This window comes from Paramisgurnus dabryanus, chromosome 16 (genome assembly GCF_030506205.2).
Source record: "Paramisgurnus dabryanus chromosome 16, PD_genome_1.1, whole genome shotgun sequence".
Classification (NCBI taxonomy): Eukaryota; Metazoa; Chordata; class Actinopteri; order Cypriniformes; family Cobitidae; genus Paramisgurnus; species Paramisgurnus dabryanus.
In genome coordinates, this window is record NC_133352.1 from 8,861,292 (window position 1) to 8,882,485 (window position 21,194).

Here is a 21,194-nt window from a genome sequence, read left to right on the forward strand (position 1 = left end):
AACTTTTGTACCTTTATTTCTGAGAATATACTCGTATATTATCTTTTTGATCCCATCAGAGGCTTCTTGATGGGAAATGCATCATAAAAAAAGTCTATATATTTGGCAGCATACATGTGTATTTTTGTGTTAGTCCATTTTTATTTTATTTTATTATTATTGTAACAGCTCAGGTGTGTTCAAGGAGCAACATGTTTGTGTAATTTCTAAAGATTTTAGTTCTGTTTTGAATAAGGGGTTGGAAATGAATGCTTTTTTAGTTTTTTATCCGATTCATCGATTATTCAAAAAAATAAGCGACAGATTTATCGATTATTAAAATAATCATTAGTTGCAGCCCTACAATAAACAAACAAACAAACAAACAAAACGGGGAAAATTTTTCATTATATATTTACTTTTTCCACTTAATTTAACCACTAAAATATGAATATTTCTCTTCAAAAATACAACATTTTGAGCAAAAAGCTTTAAAATTGTGTTTTTAAAGGAATTTATATAAGAGATCAGACTCAGAACGATTATCAAACATAAATGCAGTTAAAAAATTCATTAAATCGGTTTTTGATTCAGTTTTTGATAAATTGGATAAAAGCGGTATTACACCTTTTCATGGAAATTTGTCAAAAAGGCAAATGAAGAGTTTCGTTGCAAAATGAGATAACTCCGTTTTTAAAATTTTTGTCAAAACATGTTTATTATTATGTTATCATGTTAATATTTTGTTTTATGGTGCTACTTAGCTGTATTTTTTAAGTTTTGACGGTTTAAATAAAAACAAACCAACTGCAGTTGAATTGATATTAACTGGAATGCACAACCAAAAAACGAGATTTCTGAAAAATTAAAAAAATGGAGTTATCTCGTTTTGCAACGAAACTCTTTATATTTATCAGGTTCTGTCAGGAACAGCAGAGAGAGAACCCAAGTGCAAAAGGACGTTGGGGTTTAACAGAAAACACTTTATTATGACACAAAAACAAAAACCCACGAGGGGGTAAACACATTAAACAAGAGGCTTGACAAAGAATAAACACTAAACTAGACTCACAATTAGACAGATAAACTAGACTAGATATTTTGACTAGAATAGACACGACTGGATCACATGGACAATACAAAATGAACCTGCACAGAAACAAGGACAAGAGAACATTATATAAGAGAAACTAAACAAGATAACGAGGAGGGAACAGGTGATGGGAATAAGTAATAATTAACAATAAGCAGGAGGACGAGGGGGCGGGGACAAATGACAAGACACCGGAGGCACATGCCACAGTAAACAAGGCATGAGCCTCCACATAAGGCCTGGGACTGCCAGAACTCTGCCACCATGACAAAATACAAATATAACACAAGACTTCAAGGCAGAGTCCTGACAGGTAAATATTACCTCATAATTGACGAGATAACTCGTCACTGGCGGCGAACAAGTTAAGTATCTGGATAAAATGGTAAGTGATGCCTGCTCATGCAAAACCTGCCACAGCAATGCTAGTCATTCATCCCTGGATGCTAATTATAATATCACAGCCTACAGCAAGAAGTCTCCTAGCTTTCATTAGCCAATCAAACCTCAATAGATCAAAGCTCAATCAAGCTCCACCCAACATTATTCTTTTCCACGTTATACTCTCTATTTCTCATTTTAAGACTGAAATTTTATATAAACCCTTATAAGTCACACATTTATGAGATGTGTGCTATGTAACAGCAGGTGCCTTTGTGGTTATACTGTTCATTTGCATTCATACTGACAGTTTCTGATGCTTGATGATGAATTATTCGTGAGGTGCGCCAAGTTTAGCGTCCCACCGAGGAGATGGGTCAGCACAAATCCCCCACACGAGCTACATATAAAGATACAGAAGTATATGGCCTCGGTTAATGTACGCTGCGCTTCTGCCGTACCCTCGAGACATCTCGAATACCTCAGCGTGTGCCTAAAGGAGCACAATGCAAGGTAATGAACACACACATGTGAATGGGTTTAATGTTGACACACAGAAAACCTTCCCTACTGCTCATTGAAGATTCTCTAAAGGATGCTGTAATGAAAGACCATTGGCTCCACATTAAACTCCTATAATTCACAATAATGAGCCTGTTTAGCGGCTTTCAGTGTAACGCAGGGGATGAATGCAGCCTGGCACAGTTGGCAAAGATGGGTGGCACAGGGGCCAAGGCGCCTGTGAATGGGATGATTAGATGACCACACTTAGTTAGATCATCATTCTGTATCATTGGTTAACCACAGGAAGAGGAAATGACCATATAATCTACATGCCAGTTGATGCAGAGCTTTGGACCTTTAAATCCTCATCATTTACTCTGCTCTTCAGATGCGTGGACCTGTGCATAACGTTGTACTGGCATCAGAATATTATAATATCAGTCACAGGTTGATAAAGTCCTATATTCTTTCTTTATTCATTCTTCACACCATTCCAGCATCTATGGCTATATTCATTGCGAGAACCGGTTAATCCATACACAAGTTGATCCACACACATCTCCATTTCACCATGAGAACATGCAAACTGCACACAGAAAGGCCACCTGACCTAACCGGGGCTCGAACCCGGGACCTTCTTGCTGTCAGGTGTAAGTGCTACCTACTTTTGCTGACATTTTGCTCATGAGAACTAGTATTGGAGTTTTTTTATGAGCTATGTGTAACTATACTGTAAGTCTTCATTTGTAAGTCTTGAATCTGTAATATTTATTTTAAATAGAAACTTTTATGATGATTAATGTAAATGCACAAACTTAATACAATACAGGATCTTAAAAACAATGTTTTTGCACAACATATTAACAAACTGAGAAAGTTTATGAATTATTATTGCTGTGCAATGAAAAAAAAACATTATTCTGGGAATAAATACACTGTAAAGAAAGCGACCAAACAACACTAAAGCAATCTCTCCAAACCTCCTGTTATACTAATTAGTCTGACTTCACAGTACAGTGAATCTCTTATTTGCATCTGCACAGAGTTGTTTATGATAAACTCACTGAAGGTGCGTCACGCTTTAACCAAATTCTTTAATTTGCACTGAAGACCAATTTAACTGTCACAGACACAATTGTGATTGGTTGTAGTGTTAAACGCTGCCAAAATACCTCATAATCTGAAGTAATCTGATGCAACTTGAACAGTAATGCTGTCACCAATGCTTGTTTTCATATCTTATTTTCGATCGTAAAATGTCATAATAAATTTCATTTCATTGTAAAGGGTGATGTTTGCTCTCTTGAATTTTCATCTCGGTTGCATTCTTGCCCAAAGCCCTCAGTAATTTCCGACCATGAGACGTGAACGGACCATCCAAAATTAAATGACTGCTACAGTAAATGGGCTATAAATGGCATATACTGTAGGATACTTATTTCCAATTGACTGAGACGGTGCACTTAAATTTAACGTGATTTGGGGGAATTGAGGTGGATTTATAGCTGAAGTGGGAGGTGTGGAAATGGAGTATGTAAAATACAGGGTTCCCACGGGTCCTTGAAATCCTTAAAGTTTGTGAATCTGGGGGAAAAAATTCAAGGCCCTGGGAAGTTTTTGAAAATATGCATGTATAGATACAGGTCATTGAACGTGCTTGAATCTATTTTATGCAAGAAGTTTTCTGGAAAAATCCACATTATTCCCTGTAGAAAATATCTTAAAAATCTAGCCGTTTTAAGCACACTTGCTAAACTATTCGCCTTAAATGCTTATATCTTCTGTATGTGAATGTTGATTCATACCAAAATGCTTTTTTGCATAGTTGTGTTTGACATTTGAAAACGTCTCTGGTTACGTACAGTATGTAACTGTTGTTCCCTGAGAAGGGAACGAGACGCTGCGTCTCTCTTGCCATACTTCCTGCGTCCCTGTAACATCGTCTTTTGCAATATTTCAGATAGCGATATACTACCTCGAAAGGGAACTGTAACAATGTATCTTAAAAGGTAACTTGAAATGTGTCCCCACATTTAGTCCTTGAATTTGAGGGTATTGCACCTGGAAAGTCCTTGAAAGGTCCTTGAATTTGATGTTAACTAAGGTGTGGGAACCCTGAAAATGACGCTGAATTCAGGGGAAACTGGGAAACTGGTTAAAATCATGTAAAGGCAGAAAAATATTATTATTTTTGATTGGTTAGGACCGTCTACAGCCCTTCCTTAGACATCAACACAGCTCAAATCAGATGTATACATTTTTTGCTTGTTAATTCATTATGATGGCATACAATAATATGATCAAACGTACAGATACAAAAACATGAATTCATTACCTCTCCTATCATTCCCTTCTCCTTTATAACGTCACTAAGCTTCGCTTTATTATTGTTGTGTTATTTTGCAATAGTGGCCTCTAGTGGTGAAAATCCTACATATTGTGCCTTTAAATCTCATAACTTGGTCTTTATAACCAGCTTCCAACCAGATGATTGTCATAATGTTTGGTTTTTTTAATAGTTTTTGAATGTCTGCCAACTTAAATACTTCATGCATAAAACAGTTTTGTTTTATATATTTATATATACTGTATATTTAAAGGAAACAGGGGACATTGCACTGCTACAAATAAATTAGAAATAGAAAACATTTCTCTGCCAATGACGCTGAAGATTTTACAGTAATCTATAATTCCGCTATTATCCACTAGATGGCAATCTTAGCCAATTTATAAAAAACTGAAGCAAAAACTAATTATAAGATGTATAAATCGTAATAAAATAAAATATGAATTTGACTAAATTCTGATTGAGTGGGCAAGACAGACGTTTGAGTGAGCTCAGCCCACCCATGCCTAGATCCAGCCCTGAAAACTACTTTTCACATCAGCACTATATTAGATAATATGAAGTACTTTTCTAGAAGTGCCTTTAAAATCATGATATTGAATATTAATGACAAATGATTTTATCATGTGTTATAATAAACAGAAAGTTTATAGTAGTTTCTAATTCAGTCAGTTGTTTCAGGAAAGAAAGTATTTCCCAAGTAACAAGAGTTATTTTTCTTAACCAAATGAATGTCATTAAAACTAGCTCATATCTAAAGTGTCAGTACGGCTGTGCAGTTGATTTTCTGTGTTACGGCATCAGAGGCCTAAATTATTCATGAGCTGGAAATAATCAGCTGTGACACAATGACAGCTCGGGACGCTCGAGACGAGACCTCGGGTCCTGGAGAAGCTTATTTTTAAAAGGATTGGAAAAAATACAAGCTCTCTATTTCGATCTGTGGATCCCCAGTGGTCTGTGATAAAGTCTGTGTTAAAACGCCTCAGAGAAAAGTTGCTAACTTTCAGTTTGCAGGTGGAAAAGCAGTTGAGAGGTATTTTCACATGAACACGTGTGTCTTTTGTCAAAAGCGTGTTTCGAGACGTATAGTGGTAACTACACAAAAGACTAGGATTGCCTTCTAGTGTCTGCTTCTAACCGAGGCTGGATTAAGGCCATTTACTCACCTACTCACTACCGGCTCCGGCAACCATGAAATTGCTGCCAGGAGCAGCTTTTTTTCATTAGAAATGTTATACAAGACAAAATGACCTAGCCTTTGCTTTAAACCGCCAGATAGCAGTGATTGCTACAGTGTTATAACACAGCCCTGATTGTTGTGATGTTACTGTATGAAGCGAAATCATAAGGAACTATTTTTCACAATTAGCATCGCAAAATTCAGAACCTTTAAAAAGTGGCACGTACAGTCCGAAACCATATAAGAGCTAAATGATTAAAAAAATGCCTAATGTGAGATTATCATGAAACAGCACGCATCAATCTTGTGTAATTAATATGAAAACAAGGAATTGATGAGACTGAACAAACACATTGGTTGAATTAGTGTTGACATTTGCTCAAATCACACACTGGGCAAACAATATTATATTACATGTATGCTGTTATCATTTTATTTAGCATATTATGTCCTCAAACCTTCCCCTGTCCTGAGAACGATGTTACTTGCATAATGAAAAGTGGCATAATTTATTTGTTGAATGGGTGTTTGCTTAATAAAAACAAAATTAAATGAAATAATAGTCATTTTATTCCTAATGGCTGCTTTATATATATATATATATATATATATATATATATATATATTTGGACACTTAAAGGTGCAGTGTGTAATTTTTAGAAGGATTTTTTGACAGAAATGCAAAATAATATACAAAACTATATTATCAGGGGTGTATAAAGACCTTTTTAATAATAAACCGTACCATATTTGTTTTTATTACCTTCGAATGAGACATTTTTTTCTATATGCACGAGGGTCCCCTTACGTAGAAGTCACCATTTTGTGCCACCATGTTTCTACAGAAACCCTTAATGGACAAACATTTTTACCATAGCTTCTCTATGCGTTTAAAAAAAAAGCGAGTGGTGGGCAATGGACTGAGCCGTTGGTTGCAATTCGCAACCTCATCACTAGAAACTGCAAATATTTACACACTGCACCTTTAAACCATACGTAAAAACTGACTTTATACAGAAAAGTGTTACAGAAATGGCCCATAAAAGTCTAGTTGGTTGAGAGAAAACCCTCACTTGATGTGATATTTTGTATTGAATATCTATTCTATTGAATAACATTAAGAAATTGTGTACTTTTAAGATTCAAGATATGCCATTTAAAGGCCTATAAAAGTCGATAAAATGACTACACTTGTATATAACTTATGTAAGACATTGTGTTGAAGATGACGTTAGATCAACTAAGCCTTGAAAATGGAAAATGAAAACATTATTTTCCCCAAATGGATTTTTATTACTACACTGTGATGATAATGATAACCCAGCATGTTAGTAACAATTTGTTGAGCTCAAGCCTGTTTTGTGTGTTTTCTTCCTTCCTAATGAAATATTTTACGTCTTGGTTCTTGAAACATTGCACTCCAGAAGTCGTAAAAATCAAAAATGAAAAGAATGGTCACGCTCCAGTTGCTGTGCACCAGCATAAAACTCCCTCACCCGTTTTATTTTTAAACCTCTGTATTTCATTTAAAGATTTGGGGGGAAGGTACACAAAGGTGGATTAGATATTGAAACTGACTTGATATTTTTCCTTTTCTGTGTTCGCATCATTTTATGAGTCATCCGTCTGATGATATAACAGATAATTGAATCGAATCCACAAGTGTAGGCTATGTGTGTTTTCTTCACGGTCCTGAATATATATGTGTGTGTTTGTGCATGCGTGTACCTGCTGGCTGCAGCAGTCTGTGGGCTGTGCAAATGAAAAACAGCTCTGAGAGCCCCTACACCCTTCGCATGCATGCTCCTTTATAGATATGCCTTACACGCTGCTTTGCATTTTGATTTTGGCATCGGCTGTCTGCTTGATTAGGACTGTACTTGGCTCAAGATGGTTTTAATTAGAATAAACATAGCACATCAAAGACTATCTCCCCCCTCGACCATTTCAGCGAAACACACTTTGGACACCACTAGCAATCTATCATCTTTATTATGGGATACGTACGCAGCCAGCGCATGCAGCGAGAGGTGGGGAATCTCTGCGTGCCGGTAGATTGTAAAAGCCGCGCTCGCTTGCTCTTAGTGCGAGGTGAACGGAGGCAAGCGCTCATCAAACATTTAAAGTTGGTATTTATTTTGGCTGTTGCAGAGTACAATGAAGATTAAGTATCCAAGAAGACATTGCTCATTAATGTGCACTCATTCCAAGCAACTACGGGCAGCGAGCGTTCTCGAAGGAAAGCAATATCTGCCTAATGAAACATGAGCTATGAGGCAACTAACCGAAAGGCAACGGTTTACGCTTTTTCCCACCCCTCTGTCGTTTGGCTCTTGTTGTGAAAAAAGTACGCTTTGATGTTTCTTTTCATATTCTATGGTCACATAAGATTTTTGAGGTAAATTTAGGATTTGTCCATTATGTCACACACTTTTAGGACTTTTATTATGATGGAATTAATTCTGATCGTGTCATTCAGTAGTTCAGAAACGTGGACGCCAACATTTACATTAACTGGGTGCTTTTATCCAAAATCCTTTTTAAATCAGGTTAAAACGCAAGCAATTGATGTTGAATTATTTTAGGCTATTTCCTTAAAGCAGCCATGCAACAAATGACATCAAACTGAATCGCATAAATAATCAGTTTTTGAGTGTCTGAAGAAGTGTGTGTGGTGTTTGCCTCTGAAAAAGTTTGGCAATTATGCTTGCTAGTTGCTAGGGGTTTTTATTTTTTATTTTTTCCTTCTCTATAGTGAGGTCACCCCATGCCCACATGATATGAATCAGGTCCCTTCTACAATTTAATTGGTTGGGTGTTTGTGTGCACTAGTAAAATGTAAGTCGGCATGCTTAAAAAATAATAAAATGCATATAAATACTAAGTCATGTTTGCCTTTGCAAACACCAATAATAACTGTTACCAAACAGTTTCCTTAAAAGCACACCGTGGAACTTTTTGGACACTAGGGGGTGCTAGACATGTATTTTTCACGTCTAGCGCCCCTAGAGGCCACAAGCGCCGCAGCACTGTCACAAAGGAAAAGAAGACAACTCTTTAGGTCACAAAGTGTGCCTTCCAGCATGTCATATGAATATAATTTCATGTGTTTTATTTTTTTCAAACGGCAAAAGATCGCGTAGCTCATGTTTACAAGCCAGTTGTAACGGTGGTCGCTTGGTTAAAGTTTATACAAAAAAAATTGCCTTAAAGGGGAATCGTACCCATGTCATAGGTCCATGAGGTTACCACTGCACCAGGGTGTCATGTGATATAAGTCTCTCTCTACACTCTACAAGTAGCATCCAGTAAAATTCACCAAAAAAAAATAGTGTTCGGGCACCAGACAGGACTTATATATGCAAGCAATATAAAATTACTGACTAGTCCAAAAGCATGACGGCCAAGTCAGCATGGTTCAGAACCCCTCTTCCTCCTTTAGTTCACTCCAGCGAGCGAAGGCTGGCCCAATTTTGATCCTCGTACTTCTTTTTATTCTGTCACCCTCCCGTTTTGTCTTTCTCGTCTCCTCCGACAAAACCTTGGGTTTCTTTTTCTTAGTCGCTGCTTCGGCCATGACAAAAACATCAGGAAAATAAATAGTTTTGCTCTCACGTCCGAATTTGAGGAAGTGGAGACAGTGACGTATGCCGTAAAGCAGATTTTTGTAGTTCTTTTTTTGTGCTCGGGTTACTACCCGAAACCCCAAGTTTTTAAGTACGAGTAAAAGCGATACAGATCCCATCAGGCTATGGTAGACATGTCATTCAACCTAGTTTAAGTCAATGTACCATTACAAGGGTTTTGAAAATATATTATGAAGGTTGAAAAACTACAAAGTGTCACTTTAACACACTCCCAGATAATTCCACCCGTCACAAACATTGATTAAGCTGACATGATGGAGAACTTGGGCAAACAGAGCAATGTTTCATATTTACATTTACATTTACATTTAGTCATTTAGCAGACGCTTTTGTCCAAAGCGACTTACAAGTGAGGTAAACAATAGAAGCAATTATGGCAACATAAGACAGCAATACATAAGTGCACTGGAAATAGTCTCATCAAGTCCAACACAATATACATAGCCAAGGGTATGTTAGTAGTTTTTTTTTATTTTATTTTTTTTAGATAAAGAGGACGGTAGATAGAGAAAGAGATAAAGAGAAGGGTAATTAAATAAAGATAGTAAATCTGTAATTAGGAAGTTAGGTAATGGTGGAAGAGATGGGTTTTTAGCCGAGTCTTAAAGACAGCTACAGTGTCAGCTGATCGTGTCACGACCGGCAGATCATTCCACAGTTGTGGGACAGTTCCTGAGAAGGTACGCGTTAGTGTTTTCTTCCCTTTTTGAGATGGTACCACAAGTCGTCGCTCGGTGGCAGAGCGCAGTGATCGAGAGGGTACATAAGGCTCTATAAGCAAGCGAAGGTAAGGGGGTGCTGACCCAGTGGTGGTTTTAAAGGCCAGGAGCAGAGCCTTAAATTTGATGCGGGCTGCTATAGGAAGCCAGTGTAACTTGACAAAGAGAGGAGTGACGTGCGCCCTCTTTGGCTCATTGAAGACCACTCTTGCCGCTGCGTTCTGAATCATCTGTAAGGGTTTGGTCGTGCAGGCTGGAAGTCCTGCCAGTAGCGCATTGCAGTAGTCCAGCCTGGACAGGACAAGAGCTTGGACCAGGACCTGCGTAGCATGCTCATCTAGGAAAGGTCTAATTTTCCTAATATTGTAGAGGATGAATCTACAAGAGCGAGCGGTGCTGGCAACATGCTCCGTGAAGCTAAGCCGATCATCAATGACCACTCCCAGGTTTTTGGCCGTCTTGGAAGGCGTGATGGTCGAGGAACCTAGCTGAATGGAAAAGTTGTGCTGAATCTTTGGTTCGGATGATATGACAAGCAGTTCTGTCTTTGCAAGGTTAAGCTGGAGATGGTGATCCTTCATCCAGAGTGAGATGTCCCTCAGGCATGCCGAGATGCGGGCAGAAACCGTAGGATCATCAGGGTGGAACGACAAGTGGAGTTGAGTGTCGTCTGCATAGCAGTGGTAGGAAAAGCCATGTTTCCGAATGACAGAGCCCAGGGATGTCATGTATATTGAAAAGAGCAGCGGTCCAAGCACAGAGCCTTGAGGGACCCCGGTATCTAGACGTTGGGGTTCGGAGACGTCACCTCTCCAGGATACCCGAAATGACCTATCTGAGAGGTACGACTTGAACCATAAAAGCGCTGTGTCAGTGACACCCATAGACATGAGAGTCGACAGGAGGATGCGGTGATTGACGGTGTCAAAAGCTGCAGATAGATCCAGTAAGATCAGCACAGATGATTTGGAGGCTGCCCTTGCCTGCCTTAGGGCCTCAATGACTGATAGCAGCGCAGTCTCAGTGGAGTGACCACTTTTGAATCCAGACTGATTGCTATCCAGGAGGTTATTTTGTGTGAAGAAAGTGGAGAGCTGGTTGAACACAATGCGTTCAAGAGTCTTGGAAATGAAGGGAAGAAGAGAAACGGGTCTGTAGTTCTCTAGCATAGCAGGATTGAGAGTGGGTTTCTTCAGCAACGGGGTTATCCGGGCCTTTTTAAATGCTACAGGGAAGGTGCCAGTGGAAAGGGATGAATTGATAATGTGAGTGAGAGCAGGGATAACAGACGGAGAGATGGCCTGGAGGAGATGGGTGGGTATGGGATCTAGCGGGCAGGTAGTCGGATGATTAGAAGCCAAGACCTTGGAAACATCTGCTTCGGATAGGAGAGAGAAGGAGGGAAGGGAGCATGTCTCAGGGATTTGAGAATGCGCAAGAAGCGGCGGCTCGGAGAACTGACTCCTAATAGTTTTCGTTTTCTTCACAAAGAAGGAAGCAAAATCATCAGCCGTTAGGTCGGATGAAGGTGGAGGGGCAGGGGGACAAAGAAGGGTAGAGAAGGTCTTGAAGAGAGTGTGAGAGTCAGGTGAGTTGTAAAATCTTTGAATGGTAGTATAGGGTCTTTGCAGAGGAGACATCCTTGGAGAAGGAGGCAAGAAGAGACTGATAGAGGCAGAGATCAGAAGGATCATTCGATCTGCGCCACTTCCTCTCTGTAGCCCTGAGTGTGGAGCGATGCTCACGGAGAACCTCAGTTAGCCAAGGAGCAGAAGGTGTGACCCGGGCCGGTCCAGATGTCAGAGGGCATAATGTGTCTAAGCAGGATGTAAGAGTGGAACAAAGTGTTTCAGTGGCATTGTCAGTATCTAACAGAGAGAGTTGGCTGGGAGCGGGCAGCGTGGAAACAATCGCAGAGGATAAGCGGGAGGGAGAGAGCGTGCGCAGGTTGCGCCTGAACGTGACCAATGGGGGATCGTATGTAGCGACAGGGGGAGTCAGGTCGAGGTCGAGAGTAATTAGGAAGTGATCAGATGTGTGAAGTGGGGTGACCTGGGTGTGGTAGGTGGAACAACAGCGTGTGTAGATAAGATCTAAAAGATTACCAGACCTGTGTGTTGGTGAAGTATGGACTCGCTTGAGGTCAAACGACGCAGTCAGGGTGTTGAAGTCAGCTGCCTGTGGTTTCTCCAGGTGGATATTGAAGTCACCAAGTACTACTAAAGGAGTACCATCCTCAGGGAATGAAGACAGAAGTACGTCTAACTCCTCCAAGAAGTGTCCAAGTTGACCTGGGGGGCGATAGATAACTAAAAAATGCATTTTAGTAGGGTGGATGATAGTAACAATATGCGATTCGAAAGAGTTGCTGTCACATGAGGGGGTTTGCTGTTGGAATTTCCAGTCCTTTGGGATGAGCAGACCAGTTCCTCCACCCCTTCCTGTTGTGCGAGGACTGTGTGAGAAAGTGTAGTTGTTGGAGAGGGCAGCCGGAGTGGCCGTGTCCTCTGGTTTAATCCATGTCTCAGTAAGTGCTAAAACAGAAAGGCCAGAATGTGAGGCAATGGCAGTAATGAAATCTGCTTTGTTGACAGCAGATTGGCAGTTCCATAAGCCAATGGGAAGAGAGAGTGAGGCAATAGTGGAAGGTGGGAGAGTGCGGAGGTTATTAATATTTCTCCCACGGCGACGTGATACAACAGATTTACGAGTTGTAATGACAGTAGAGATTTGAAAGCACATAGTAAAATTATAAGAATAGGAAATGTACAAGAGAGGAAAAAGAGTGCTATATAGATAAATAGAAAAAGTTAGTACAAATAGTGCAATACTTAAGTGCCCTGTCGGTGTCCCTGCTCGGTGGAGTCGCGCAGGGAGAGTCGATGGTCTTTACACTCTTCGGTCTTCACACGACAAAGGGCTGCACGCGACCGCTGCCGCGGTGGACTGACTGTTTTTATAAGTGCTTCAAATGTGGGCTGAAACTCAGCAGGCCACGCCCGAAAACAATCAACAACACGTTAATGGCCGAAACTACTACTGTATTTACTGTAATACACTAAAGCACGCGAGGACACGCGAGAACAAACGCGGATTGCAGCACGTGAGACAAAGGTAAACAAGAGAGCGTTTCTTAGCAACGACACTGCGCTAAAACTTCACAAGTCTCAAATCAAATACACTTACACGTTTCTGTGGACTCCTGTTGATAACTGCTTCACCTGAAGACTGAACTGTTTACTGCTGTTTAAATACTCTCCTGGCGTTGGCCACGCCCGAAAACAATCAACAACACGTTAATGGCCGAAACTACTACTGTATTTACTGTAATACACTAAAGCACGCGAGGACACGCGAGAACAAACGCGGATTGCAGCACGTGAGACCAAGGTAAACAAGAGAGCGTTTCTTAGCAACGACACTGCGCTAAAACTTCACAAGTCTCAAATCAAATACACTTACACGTTTCTGTGGACTCCTGTTGATAACTGCTTCACCTGAAGACTGAACTGTTTACTGCTGTTTAAATACTCTCCTGGCGTTGGCCACGCCCGAAAACAATCAACAACACGTTAATGGCCGAAACTACTACTGTATTTACTGTAATACACTAAAGCACGCGAGGACACGCGAGAACAAACGCGGATTGCAGCACGTGAGACAAAGGTAAACAAGAGAGCGTTTCTTAGCAACGACACTGCGCTAAAACTTCACAAGTCTCAAATCAAATACACTTACACGTTTCTGTGGACTCCTGTTGATAACTGCTTCATATCCAATGCCTTAGAGCAAAAGTATTTTCATTTTTGGGGAACAACCTACCACTTGGGGTGGTGATGTCGCAGTGGATAAGACACTCGCCTTTGGTTTAAGAGACCTGGGTTTGAATCCACTGTGGCACACCATTGTGTCCCTGAGCAAGACAATTTACCCCTAGTTGCTCCAGAGTAGGGCTGGGCCGATCCGCTTTTTCCATTACCGATACGATTTCGATACCTGTATTCTGAGTATCGACTGATCCCGATCCAATACTAGTATTTTTCTTTATCCATTTAGAATTGTGTGTGTATAAACACATAAATATATATACGCACACATATACACACAAAACATGTTGCACAAAATCAGGAGAATATCATGTCAAGTGAATTTTTTTTTAAATGAGTTAAAAGAATGTAAGTGTTCTTAAATATTTATTACTTGTTTTTGAGTGGACATACGACTGAGCAAATAAATAGTTCAAGTACATTTTTACTTAATTGCGCAAACTGTCACAACAGTAAAGACTTTTTAATCAGATGTTTAAAATATGGCTTTTGTGTGTGTGTGTGTGTGTGTGTGTGTGTGTGTGTGTGTGTGTACGTGCGTGTGTGTGTGCGTGCGTGCGTGCGTGCGTGCGTGTGTGTGTGTGTGTGCGTGTTTGTATGACATATTTAATTCATGCTACTCCAGTGTATTAACTTGGCGAGCACCAAACCATTCAGTTTTTGTGACCTTAAATATCTTCATATATGCATTTGTTTTTTGCATAAGGCTGTTGAATATATTAGGAAGATTTTGAATATAGTGTATAATAACATTTATGGTGCTTTTATAATAGTTTGACATTTCTGTAGCATGACAGTAACAACCACAAGTAATGCACCTTATCAGATTTGGATGGGCCCCGTTTTTCCGATACCCGATCCAGCAAAAAAGGTCCGCATCGACCCGATATCCGATCCAAAGTATTGGATCGGCCCACCCCTACTCCAGAGGCGTGCGACCTCTGACATATATAGCAATTGTAAGTAGCTTTGGATAAAAGCATCAGCTAAATGTAAACTTACCTAAATTCAACTTATTTTCCTTTATTCTCTGGAATCGACTCTTGATTCCTAATGCTTTGGAATTGATTCATTTTGGAATCAAATCCCAGTCCTTTTTAAACTTTGAACTATAAACTACTGACAAACAGAAAATGACATGATGAACACCATCATGTCTTGCATTTATCAGAGAGGTTGGTCACTTGATCAGTCTGAAGTTTTAAATAATTTCATCTTCATCTTGGATACAGAGGCTATGAGATCTCTCAAGATCCCTAACCTCATCACGGAACGGATGCTTAGCAACCCCGCTTAAACTGAGCTCTGGAGGTGGCACAACTGTCACGGCTCACATCACAGATGCGCTCCATACTGACCGTGGCGTTTCAATTAGCCACCGTGAGGAACACAGAAGCAGAGAGAAGATTAGAAACAACTACATTCAATTACAGCTAAGCCTCCATGGGTAATGCTTCAACCTTCATCTTGTTAAGATCTAGTTAAGACTACCGAGGATAGACGGCTTACTTAACCGCTTGGTTCAAGTAACCCCGGCGCTTGGGTTTTCTTAGTGTTGCTGCCTGGCATCTATCGTATGGTGGGAACATTATAGACACAGTTGGGTGAGAAGTATGCCAGTGAATATCTTACATTTACAGAGAGCTTAGAACGGATTAACAGCAGCAATCTAAACAGCAAATAAACACATGGATACCGATCCAATGATCTCTGTTTGAATATTCTCTCCCAGAGGAAACTTTTATTTGATTTTATAGCTCTATTATAGGAGACCTAATGGAGCTCTCAGTTATGATTCTGTAATAACTTTCTCTCAGATATTTTTTCTAACATAAATATAAAAACACACACACACGACAATGTGGCATAACAGTGGATCTTGTCCAGGCGCAACACTTTCGTATAAATCCAAGTTTTGGTCCTACTAACCATCAGTTACTTCAATAACTGAATTTTCCTTTTTGGGTGAACTCTCCATTTTCTATGGAAAACACATTTTCCATTTAATGTCACTTGGCCAACAGTGTTAAAGCAATTTCCAAATCAAAGCAAATTTGCAGTCAACTACATGAATCAAAGGAGGATGTTATCAAAAACAACAGATTGACAGCAATCTTTGATTGAATGTTTAGGGTTGAAAGAGTCAAGCTGTCTCAGACTTCAGTCTTCACACCCAGCGAGTCGCACAGCAGGCAGCTGCAGAGCCGAACGCTTAATGACAGCGCAATGCTCGCTCTATCTTTACAGCATGTTTAAAAGAAGTGCCTAAAAATGACGATAAAAACCGAGCAACTGAGGCTAATTTACCTAAAGAGGCTATGCAATTTATGTGGGCCTGTCGAGGGGTCACTGGCATATCAATAAAACCCAACAGCTGTGCCAAGCATATCAGCTCTGTCTGATAAGCTGAACCAGATGCAGGGTATTTCGAGCCCTTTAATGCTCTAGATGGCAACCAGCAAGGGTAGAGTGCCCGTCTGCTGTAAATTACCATTGGCAGGGACAGGGCCTTTTTTGTGTTCGGCGATGATTTACTACGGGATGCATATGCAAATGCGGCAGACGAGTCGCAGAATCATTTCGATTCAAAGTCAATTAACTTTGCCTCTCTAATTAACTGTCAAAATAGCAAAAACGTGAGAAAAGCCATTATATTTATTGATAACTCGCAGGGTTGGCTCAGCTGGGAGCTGTTTGTGGATGCCGAGAGCTTTGTCAGAGCTGTCAGATGTCTGTGCAGTCCCGCTGTCCTGGGTTTTGATGTCCGTGGAGAACTTTTGTGCTGACGTTGAGAAAGTCAAAGTAGAACTCAATCAATTCTTTAGTCAGATTTCATCTTTTAATTTCCATACAAATGTGGATCGAGACAGGGACGGGATCTTTTAAAGAACATTAAATGATTTTCATTGTACCCATTTAGAGTGGCTGCCAATGACTAAAATAGTGTTGGTATTTATAATGTTTTTTACAGTAGCTTTGTTGAGGGAATGATTTGGTTTTCAGCATGAATGATTTTGAAATATGATCTGACTTTTGATATGATCTGAACTTAAGATAATAATTTAAATGCAACCACTCCCGTGCAATATTTGGCACTAGCATAATCATTCAGAAATGTAATATGCAGCAGACCCAAAATGTATGCAATCACGTTTAAAAATAAATTAATATCATTGGATTAGAAAATGAAAGATCACACCAATATTTTCTAAATAGGGATGTCAGGGATGGATAGGAAGAGGATGAAGGAAAAAGGGCAGGTCAATCAAGGCATTCGATGATGTTAGCCAGAAGACTCATGGTGGGGATACCATCTTAGTATGACCCCTAAGTTGTAAAGAGATAAGGTAAGCTTGGGCCTGGCGAAGGTCACTGAGAGCATTACATATGTAAAATTGATATGCTTGTGATGACCAGGGGCTGAGGATTTAGACAGTCTTAACTGAGATACTCCTTCTGGGTGCTGAGGTCGCTGCTCCAATGCGGAAGACGTATACACAAAAACTTCTGGAGATAAGCCGGTAATGCAGAGGATGTGACCGAAATGGTTGCTGAACCAGAATCTAGTGGACGGTTTTCCTGTTTCTGTAAGAATATTGCAGGGTGAGATGTAAATGGAGTGTGACACTCATAACTGGTCAGTTTTGTTTCTTTGAAGAGTGTAAATAAGGATGTCTGAGGAGTGTATTGACATTTCTGAAATGCAGGGATGAATATTCAAAATGAGTCGGTGCAAATTCTGAGCATCATAGGAAGCCAAAACAGCTACAGTAACAGAAACATGGAAGCTAAGATTCGGTTGATGATGGGGTTTAGATAATGTAAAGAGTGTATGCAGAGGCTGGGTAGGTCTGTGGTTAATAAAAGGCTTTTGGCGGTCAATACAGCTTCTTGTTTACTTTTTGGAAGGGCAATTATCCCAGGTAGTTAACTTATAGAAGAACTTGATCCACGATAAGTGGGTTTAAATGGAGCTGATGAATGAAGTTGCTGGCAGCCAGGACATTGGTTAAAGGAAAAGTGAGCTGATAGAAGAAGTGGTAAATTTTGAAACTGTTTCAGCCGGTTAGATAAGCCGAAAGTGTTCTCAGGGCAAGGCAATTAAGAATTGCTTCTTGAGAAGTGTTTGCAAGGTTTCTGATCTGCTGGGTTAGTTGAAGACAGTGGGATGCGTATTGATTCTGGAGCCCAGAGTATGAACTTCTGGAAAAAGAAACAAGACAGTGAGTCAGCTAATAGATTAAGCTGACCAGGTATATGAGCAGCTTGGAGGAAAAACTGATGTTTAGCAGATATTAGGGTGTGTCTTCGCATGAAAGGCATGATTGCTGTAGACCGTGATCTGCCTTTGTTTATGATCTCGACGATTGCTGGGTTGTCTGGGTGAATGAGTATTGTGTTTCTAGACAATTCTTGCTTCCACTAAATATCAGTCTTTTTTCAATTTTCTTCATCTGCTTCTCCTTTTATTTATTTTTTTGTGGTGTGCCCCAAGGGTCCATATTGGGCCCCATGTTGTTTTCTCCTGTGAGGTCCATTTAAAAAAAATACAATACAGTATCTCTTTTCAATGTTATGTGGATGATGTACATATTTATTTGCCTGTCAAAATAAATTATAAAGCCTCAATTAAGTCATTGTTAAACTGCCTGTGAGGTTGAATCAGAAATGTATTTGTCTTAATGAAAATAAGACTGAGGTTGTTGTGTTTAGTATTTATTTAAATGCCTGTATCTATGCTCTTGGTAACTTAAGATAATTCACTCATTAATTTACCAAGAAATGTTTTTAAATTTAAGAAACAAACTAGTTCTGTTGTAAAAGCCAGTTTCCTCCAGTTGAGACTGCTGGCTAAAGCTAAGTCTTACCTGGCATGCAAGGAGTTTGAAAGGGTAATTCACTATTTTATTACGTCTAATAAAAGACTACTGTTAGACTACAGTTCCAGGATTGGACCAGTCATCTCTATAACGCTTACAGTTAGTCCAAAATGCAGCAGATCAGCTCCTAATTAGAACTAAAAAACAAGAGCACATTTCCCCAATTGATTTTAAGATTTTATTATTTGTTTTTAAGATTTTAAATGGTATGGTGCATTCTTATTTATCAGAACTTGTACATGTCCACACTCTAGTCAAATCACAGAGGTTGTCCAATCAGATGCTCATTCATATTTTGAGATCCAGGCATATTTCGAAAAAAAAAGAGAAAAGTCTCCGCCCAAAAAATCTATGTTTGCAAAATCAATAAAAACAGATTAAAATTCTTATGTTGAATGAACAACCTTTTCCTTTTAGAGTAAGCGAAAATACACCGCAACAAAAAGACCTTTTTAGTTTCTATTACACCTTTTCCAAAGACATACATCATGTTGACATGTAAATGAATCAAGCCAAAATGAGTAATCCCTACCATAGCAAATATGCTGCTGAATCACGTTCAGGTCTATTCTCCTATCACAGCACTAGGGAGTGCGTTTTAAATGCATGCATTACAATACCATAATTCTTCATTTTAAAGTCAGTCTTCCTGGAGCACTTCTGATAATTGCTTTTAGCTTCATAAGCAAACCCAAATACAGACTCCTGCTATATTATAGACTGGACACGTTGTATAAATGAGGATGTCAGCCTCACTAAGCATCACATGGACGTGCTCAGAGATGTCCTGTCATGACTGACACATCATTTCTTTGGGCGTCATGCTCTATTGTTGGTGGGCGCTGCATATTTTTTCCGCCATTTGCATGCCGTTTTATTTTGAGAAGTCATTTAATGGGGTGAGAATGGTAGGAGCCCAGCTGCATGCTGGGAGAGCAGACACAGGGCTTTTCACACCACCTGGACCGGGCAAAGCAACTGAGCCGTGGAAAGCCTGAATGGAGCGAGTGCAAAGAAACTTTGGGCAATCTGCAGTATACAGGGCTCGCCAGAAATATGTTGACTTTGTTGCAGCCGTGCCTGCGTTCAGAGCCTGTGATAAGGCTTAAGACGGGCAGCAGCGGCACATGATGTTAGCCCTGAATTAATGCATTCACATAATCTGCAGTGAATTTTACGGGCTATGCCATAATATCACCATTTAAAATCAGCACTGTTTTAAATGCATGCTTGTATCTGAAAAAAAGTTGGAACATTCTGACATGAATTAAAACTGCTCTTTTCTATTAGTGATAAACTGTTCATTACAGTGCATACATTTAAATATAATGATGTTGGCTTTGGCCTTAATGGCATGTGTAAACTGCACTTGATTAATATTACTGCAGACTGACACTGTTTATTTCACTCTTCTGGTCTGAATATAGGAACTAAATAAATCCGCTTAAGAAACCTAATAGAAACCAATTTAGAGCTGTCAGTTTATCAGCCCACTGTTTTTTACTCTCTTAAAAATGCTGGATTATTTTCTACCCAGTGTTGGGTCAAAAAGGGACAGACCCAGCTATAGACCAATTTCGTGTTTGCAAACAGAGATGACGTTTTTTTTGGGCGGAGCCAAACTGGTTGCAGAAAGTGACTGCTCCGCAGTAGGGTTGTGAAGTGTTTTAGCATTAAACCGTGATTTTTATGGATCCGGTGTTCTGTCGAAGTCTGATTCCCCTATGTTCCCTTTAGTGCAATGTTTCTTATAGCGTTTTAATCACGTTACGTTTATTTTTTAGATAGATAAAAAGTTTAAATGGCTTGGCTACTGATATGCATGTATGTAATGTATATGTATTGTTCTTTTTTGCTAAATCAATTATTTTTACAGTCTGAATCGCTAAAGTACATGTAAAAGCAATACTATCATGTATAATATATAATAGCGTTTATTAAATATTTCATAATTTTCCTGTTTTCTATTATTTCTTCCTTAATAAATTATAATTGTAACATGATAAAAACGCTATAAGAAACACATGGAGGGAACAGACTTCGACAGAACACCGGACATCTTCTCTACTTATTTTCTATTCTAATTATTAAAAGATTTCCAGATGATTTCACCGCTCAAGTCTGTCCGTTTAAGGGCTTTATTGCAAACTTAAACACCTACATTTATCTTCAAATGGTGTCTTTGACGAGGGTATTCTATAAAAATGAAAGCCATCTTTTTTGGCATTCTTATTCTGACACTTAACAGCACAACAGGACATTTTCCAGTGAGTTATCTTGCTCTTTTCACTCGTGTCTAATTCATTTCCACTGTTTTTCTGCAACCGCATTGCGCGCGCAGCTTGCAGTGACGTAACTGTGATGTCTACTCTGAATTGGTCTATTGGGTTAAATTAATGCAGAACATGTTTAAATTTGACCCAACAGCATTTTGGGTTTAAACATTGTAGTGGCTTGGCTTAGTCCCTTACTGACACAATGTTGGGATGAAATTCATATTTTTGTATATAGAGACAGAGCGCAACGCATCATAATCTGAAAACCACACCCACCGGGGGGAACACAATCCATCCGTCTCCATTGACTTTGTATTGCTTGAGGCTGCCTCCTTGTCATTTCTGGCTTACAACAAAA

At 39.6% G+C, this 21,194-nt stretch overlaps 1 protein-coding gene across 6 annotated transcripts in view; it reads left to right on the top strand.

Moving 5' to 3' along the window:
* gria3b (glutamate receptor, ionotropic, AMPA 3b) overlaps positions 1-21,194 on the top strand; it is a 176,893-nt gene that overhangs the window by 60,473 nt on the left and 95,226 nt on the right. The gene's annotated exons all lie outside the window — the stretch shown is intronic.